The sequence below is a fragment of the Epinephelus lanceolatus genome, chromosome 2, assembly GCF_041903045.1.
Source record: "Epinephelus lanceolatus isolate andai-2023 chromosome 2, ASM4190304v1, whole genome shotgun sequence".
Lineage (NCBI taxonomy): Eukaryota > Metazoa > Chordata > Actinopteri > Perciformes > Serranidae > Epinephelus > Epinephelus lanceolatus.
Genome location: NC_135735.1, coordinates 15,274,747 through 15,282,363, shown reverse-complemented (window position 1 = coordinate 15,282,363; position 7,617 = coordinate 15,274,747). Strand labels below are relative to the sequence as shown.

The 7,617-nt window shown below is 40.6% G+C and overlaps 1 pseudogene; it reads left to right on the top strand.

The window, feature by feature from the left end:
* The first annotated feature begins 5,983 nt into the window (after window positions 1-5,983).
* On the top strand, window positions 5,984-6,117 carry LOC117260931 (U2 spliceosomal RNA; annotated as a pseudogene).
* Window positions 6,118-7,617: the final 1,500 nt, after the last annotated feature.

The window sequence follows — 7,617 nt, the reverse complement described above, 5'->3', positions numbered from 1 at the left end:
TGCTTTATCAAACACTCAAAAAATCCCAAACTTTATTATTGTGTATGACAAAGAAGAGTATGAAATTCTTAGATTTTCAAGGTGAGGGCAGATGGTGACAGGGCAGCACCCCGGTGGTGCAGTGGTTAGCATTTTTGCCTCACAGCAAGAGGGTTCCTGGCTCGAACCAGGGGTGGAGGGGCCTTCTGTGCAGAGTTTACATGTTCGGGTTTTCTCTGGGTACTCCGGCTTCCTCCCACAGTCCAAAGACATGCAGGTTAATTAGTGAATCTAAATTGTCTGTAGGTGTGAATGTGAGTGTGAATGGTTGTCTGTCTCTATGTGTCAGCCCTGTGATAGTCTGGTGACCTGTCCAGGGTGTACCCGCCTCTCGCCCAATGTCAGCTGGGATAGGCTCCCGAAAGGATAAGTGATTACAGAAAATGTGTGAATAAATGTTTTCGTTACCTTAGAATGACAACAATGTACCTTGATGGCAGTGGCCCCCCAAGTAGAGCAATGTACCATGCCTCACTGCAAAAACTGGTCAGGAGTGGCCCGAAGAATGTGACTGAAAGCTCAATGCAATGCTCCCATCTGATTAAGTATTCGTGGGACGTGCCAATACCCCAGAGGTACCCACAGTGGGGCCTTTTTAAGTCGGACTTGGCTCTGACATGTCAAGGCATGGACACAGGACCTCTGGGGGGGGTTGCTTTAGAGTCTGGCACTGGGGCGTTGGCAGTGGATCCTTTGAGACCTGTGGACTGTGAGGTGGGGTACTAGCACGTCCCACGGATGCTCCATCAGATTGGGATCTGGGAAATTTGGCGTCCAGGTTGATGCCTTGCACTCTTTGTCATGTTCCTCGGGCAATTTCTGAGCACTGTTTGTGGTGAAAGGTCAAATGATCGCCAGTCGGCAGGTCTCATCCTCTGGGGACCATGAATATCTGTACCACACACACTGGGATATTTCGTTCTGGATCAAAGTGTTCCACAGACCAACAAACAGCCTGAGCCATGCTGCTAGCATGAGTGAAAAACTGCCTGTGTGTGTAACTGCTGAAGTGCAGCATTAAAGCTGGTTGTGGCCAAATCTCAAATACAAACAGCATTGTTCATGCTTGATAAACTTTTGCTTTGGGAGGTATTCTAGGAGGTGAACGTATGCAACCTTTAATCAGATCCAGTTTTTGAGATTTTTTGCACATGCCTGAGAAATGATGTAATGCATATGACTCCATCCCTCTCTGGGTTTCCTGTGCCAGAGCGCTGCGGTGAGCTGCTGTCAGAGGAAACTCTGCACTGCTGGCAGTCAACTGTGCGGCAGGAGGGGGAAAGTGAATGACTCAAGAATTTCCACTCTGTGAGAATAGAGAGAGAGAGAGAACAGCAGGCTTGTGTCATATCTGTTAATAACACCAAGAAGCATCATTTCAAAGGAACAATCCAAACCCAGAATCTGACAGAGAGATATACAGTTGTGTGCTTATGTAAGTACAGTACAACTGTTCCCTCGGGCTATTAATATCACTGCTCCTCCGCATGTGGAAAAAATAGACAGTTTCTAGTCCATGTCTTTATTTGAGGTTGATGTCCAGAGAGCGCTGTCATAAAAGGGATGCTATACTTAGTTTCATGTAAAAGGGGGAGTCTCTGGCAATGCATGAAGGTGAAGCCTTAAAGGTCCAGTGTGTAGGACTTAGGGGGATATACTGACATACATGGAATATGGTATAATAATAAGCCATTTACATCTACATAGGGAGCAGGTCCTCATCCACGGAGATCGCTGTGTTTCTATCATAGCCCAGAACGGACAAACCAAACACTGGCCACTCTAGATAGAGTCATTTGTGTTTTCACGTCAGCCACCGTAGTTAGAAGCCCCTGATTAGCAGCTTAAATTCTTAAACATGAAACTCCTTTTTTCAGTGTTCTTACTGGTTTAAATCATCATAAATCATTTATTTATCCATCCATACTAAAATTGTACGTATGGACAAAAGCCAAACATCCCTTTGTCCAAAATGTTTGTAAACATGGGTCAGAGTTTCTCCCATCAAGTCTGTTTTCATAGATGACAACTTCTGCGTAAGAAGTGGCGTACACCTCTTTCAGGCCTCATTTCCTGTGTACGCAATGTTTATAAAAGAGACCCCAGGTCCATTTGCATTGGAGAGAAAAGACCTCCGTGGATAATTCAGCACTCGCTTAAATCTTCCTGAAAAAATGTGGAAACACGTTACCTGGTGCTAGGCTAACGGCCTGTTTTTGACGTGCCAAACACTGCTGCAGAAACACTGATTTGTAACGTAAAACTGCCTTATTGTGTGTTTTTACTGGCTTAAATCACAGTGCCTGTTTGTTTCAGAGAGGAGGAAACCTCTGCGGATAATTCTGGTAAAAATCACATGAGCGTGTGGATCAAAAAAAAAGTGAGCAAACATAGTAGCCCATCTGTGACATGCCAAACAGCGTAGAAAAAACATAAATTTGTAATGTAAAACTGCTCTATTCAGTGTTTATACTGGTTGTAATCACCTGGTCCATTTGTTTTGGAGAGGAGGAAACCTATGTGGATAATTTGGCTCCTGGTAAAAACCTCCTGAACAATGAACACTGAAGGAAATTTAAACAGGAGAAGTTTCAGCTGGCTGCCACCTGCAGTCTTCACCACTAGACGCCACAAAAACTCCATAAATCTTACACATTGTTTCTTTAAAGAAGATACATGGGTCATCCAAAACCAAGCTTGCATGCTGATTGTACAGCCCACATTATTAAAAATGAAATAGAAATTGAGACTAGTTAACATCAAACAGTAAGGCATCAGCTGATAATAAAAAAGAACCTACAAGAATCGGTAGCTGAACATGAAATTGATGCGATTCTCCTTGGCTTGGTCAGTCTAATTAGATGTGATATTAATGCAGCTGTTGGTCATGAGGTTGGATCAGGTGTAGCCCAGGCTTGGATGCTGACAAGGATTAAAAATCACTGGACTGGACCGACTCCAACACACACACAACACCAGGGTTGCTCCCACATGAACTTGAGTGATGCAGACAGACAGCAGATGTTGTGCATTGACAGATATGAACTTGTGTGTTCTCATCCTCTCCCAAAATGTTTGTGCTGAAATCTTTATGTGAGGACACTTCAAGTCACCATCAGTTATTTAAAAATGCTGCCTCTCGGCCCTCCCCCTCCTCCTCCTCCTTCTGCCAGCTCTCACACAGGGGCTTTGTTCTGAAACAGGTATGTTCACCTGCAGTGGATTTTCCATTAGAACGAGTGCTGTAGTGAGTCAGTCCTAAACAAAGCCCTCAGCATTCCCTCTCTATCATGACCTCATGTGCTTGGTAAACAAAGGCCCGCAGATTACAAGGGACAGGAGAGAATGGGAAGGGCGCTCGTATTGTACTCTGTTCACAAATAGCACAAAGCATAAAAGGTGTGAGTGAGTCACTCATTGAATAAAGTACTGTAGCACTGGTAAAGTGTTTGTATTAGAGGAAATAACTCTCATTTTAGGTTGGAAAGGATTAAGAAATAACCAGCAAAAATTCTGCTGAACTCACTGTGCTCCTATCTGGTTTCATTGCTGACGCCCCTCGAGGTGCGAGCTGACATGTTATCAAGACAAAAGAGCAACAACGGTGTCATCCAAACACTGCATCATGCGAGCAGCATCTGGGAGTGTGTGTTTTATCTAACCCTTCTGAACCTGAACCTATGCAGCTGTTTGGCTGAGTGTGCAGTTGGTCTATTATGAAAAACAGACAGGCTGTTTATATGAGAAGTGACGGTGGATTTGAAGATGTATTATGAGCCATGAATAGCCCTAATAATAAAAAGTGCATCCTGCCCTAAACGTCAGCAGTGATTCTCATTACAAGGCAGCCAAAGCAAAGCTGTAGTTTTATATTTCCTTTCCTTTTTGGTTAAAAATAGTAAGTTAACTCAGCCTCATAATGTCAGACACATTCTTTGAAGAGAAACTTCCGGTGCAGTCCCTGTTTGGAGTGGGAAAATAATAAACATCAGTGATGGAAAACTTGAAATCTTCTCTGTGTGCTTGAATTTAATAAAAAAAAGTTTATAATTTTAAGAATTAATTGGACGACTATACCATTCCTTTTATATGAAGGAGTTAATCCCTCTTGCATTTTATTGCTTATCCAGATAAAAAAAGTACTTTACTATGATGACAGGATCTATGGTTTTCAGCCTTTTATAATAGCTCAAGCCATTCGTTATTTTTGGATAAACAACCCTCCAAAAACAGAGTTTATATGTAACCAAAACAAGGCTGTAGCCATGGAGTCAACACTGAGGGGACCAAATCTGCCTGGGGGTCCCACACAGAAAAGAATAAAACTCAGCTCATTTCCTATTATATTATTTATTATGCTATTTATCATACGCTTCCGCTTCTGCTGAGCATATTTGAATATAGACAGAGATATGTCCCAAATAACTGCTGCCTTAAACCAAAGCAAGAACCAGAGCAGAACCAAATCAAGTCAAACAGGTCCCTTCAACATAGATACAGTGTGTGTGGACACTCCTAAAGGTAGAAATATTACAATGTAGATCAATAAATGAATGAACGAATGAATTTATGAATGAATATTTTTTATTTTGGTTACATACATTTAGAAAAAACAAACATTATTTAAAAAAATTATAAAAAAAAAAAAAAAAATACCAAAGACAAGAAGTAAAGAAATGAATAATTAAATACATTATACTCTAAACTATAATCCATAATTCTTCTTCTTAGATATTTAAGTATGAATACTAGATACTTTTACAGCATTACAATGAATGACAGCCACATTTCACTTGAACAAGTTGCAGGAATGACTGATGATTGAATGGCGCCATCTGGTGGTTATAAACTTCAGGGATTTAGCATAGAAGCAATACCAACAAATGTCCAGTAGGGGTCAGAAATATACAAGGAATTTGACTCCAGTCTTTTGTTGCTGGTTGCACATACACATAATAGACACATAGTTTTAATCAAGGATAACAAGCTGAGCAGAGTAAACACCAACACTTGACTACTATAAACATTTGACTATACATGTACATATAAATACATACATAAAGAACACCAAGACCTTGAAGTTTGTAACCAGTTGGACAATAGTGCAACAGAGTGTAAATGGTGCTGGAATAAATATACTGTGTTTCTTATAGGTAGCTTCTTTAAATATATTGTATACTAGTTCATTTTTGCTGGACTAAAATGACCTGTGACAGATTAATAAAGTTAAATGAGAGATGATCTAGTCTTCACGCTCACGTTAGTCCATTAGTATTGCAACATTTTGGATAACACTGATGCTGACAGCAGACAGGGGGATATACATTTCGGATTTCCTTCTTGCATAATAGAAGGAGCACAAATATATTTATGTGTTGTTTTAGGGCTAAACTTTTTGTGTCTAGGGGCTCCTGAGAGTGGATGTGAACCACAACACACTGTCAACAGCACGGCTGAGCATGCTTCTCAACTTCACTGGTTTGGTGTTGCATTCAATAAAACACTCAGACATCTAAAGTGACACTATATATTGTGAAATGTATTGTAACTTCAGTGATGTTGAGTTAAAGTGAAGCTTTTCAAGCAGTGAATCGATTGCAGGTGTCATTGTGGCCAAATTGCTACAACAGCTTTGCCACCAGGAGTCTCTTTCAGCAAGCTGAGTCAGCTGGATTACTTTGTAGAACCTGGAACAGATCTTCAGTATACAGGTTAAAGGATATATATATATATATATATATATATATATATATCCTAAAGCTCTGAGAAACCATCAAAGATCAGAGAAGTAAGAAGATAACAATCTTGCTCATATATCCCAGTCTGTCCCGTGAAATTTGAAGTAAAAAGAAGTAGACCGATGTAATTTTGAATGTAGCTGTTACCACTATTACACTTAAAGTGTGTAGGATTCAGTGGCATCTTACGAACTGAAACTTTTCTCATTCGTGTCTTGGCCTTTTGGCTAAAATCAAATGTAGTATCTGTCCTTATCAGTTTAATATTTAATATGTCCTCTGTAAGGGGATGATATTTTGCAAATGTCCCCGCTGTGGGGCGAATAAAGGACTATCTTATCTCTCTTACTTTATGTGCCTCATGCAAAAACACGAAAATGGAGTTGACCCGAGTTTGAGCCAGAGTTTGATTTGTCCATTCAGGGCCACTGTTTAAACAACATGGAGGACTCCGTGGAAGAGGATGTATGTAGATATAGACAGCTCATTCTTTTTTTAAAGATTATTTTTATTGTTTTTTTTGCCAGGACAGAAGGTGAAATGGGGAGACAGAGAGAGTGGGCACTGACATGCAGCAAAGGGCCACAAGCCGGATTCGAACCCGCGGCAGCTGCAGCCAGGCAATGCCTCTTTACATGGGGCTCTGACACTATCCACTACGCTACCGACGCCCCGACAGCTCATTCTAAGGTAAAGAAAAAGCAACAATTATTATTTTCAGTGGTTATGAACTTAGATGCCACATAGTTATAAATATTATATACAATTTCTACCAATAGATGCACCTAAATCCTACACACTGGACCTTTAAGGTTACCTTGGAGATGCAACAAAATGTCATCAAGAGCTGTGCTGTTGTTCATAATTGATTGATTGACTGATAGTCATTGTGGCTTCCATCACCTGTCAGTGAGAATCTGTCATTTGTTTGCGGCTCAGTCAATGTGATGAACCTTCCGCTGCACAGGATTGTGGGTCAGGACAGCCAGAAAAGCATGCTGGCTTGCACACTGCACATTGTGACCAGATGCAGTAAGACATCCTGGTATTTTTTGACATACCATATATTGGGACATTTTTTTGTCTGCCATTCTAAATAGTTTGGTAGTATGGGTGTTGGAACATATCAATAGTCCCAGTGGTCCACAGGAAGGGGAGGGACATGTAGCTCACTGCCTCCTCAAAGATGGTGAACTGATGGTGAGAGTCATATTGCACTGATTGCAATATCTTCTCTTCCAAGACCTGTGGGTGCAGTTGTATAGGGAGGCGGCTGGAGAGATTGCTGTCATGGTAACATTGTGACATATGATTCACAGCGTTGTTGCTTCTCCTTCCTCTTTTCATCCTTCCTTTGCTACTTTTATTTTAGAGACAGAGAGAGGTCAGTCTGCTAGTGTACTCTCCTGTTGTTGCCTTGACCCCTAATAAATCCTAGTAGTTCACCGTAGATAGACATTTTAAAAAATAATGAACTTCACTAGGAAAAAAAATGGATCACTTTAATTTTTTATGCCTTTATTTTCACAAAAAGCAGTGAGCTCTGCTTCTCCTCCAACAAATACACCATGAATAATAGACTGATTTGCAGTTCAATCTAAAAAGTGACATCTCACATTGAGAACATCATGTATAATTAATGCATCAAGCTCTCTCTGTTAGATCTGTCTTTGTACTCTTACATAAGTTTAATGACCTGATTTCCATTAGAAAATGCCAGACAGTGAGATCATCTATAACCTTGAGAGTCTCATTGAATAAATTAATCATTCAGATTTTATGAATGCACTTGTTGCTTCGCAGTGTGTGTTTGAAAGCGAGTTAGATTTCATGGCGGTAC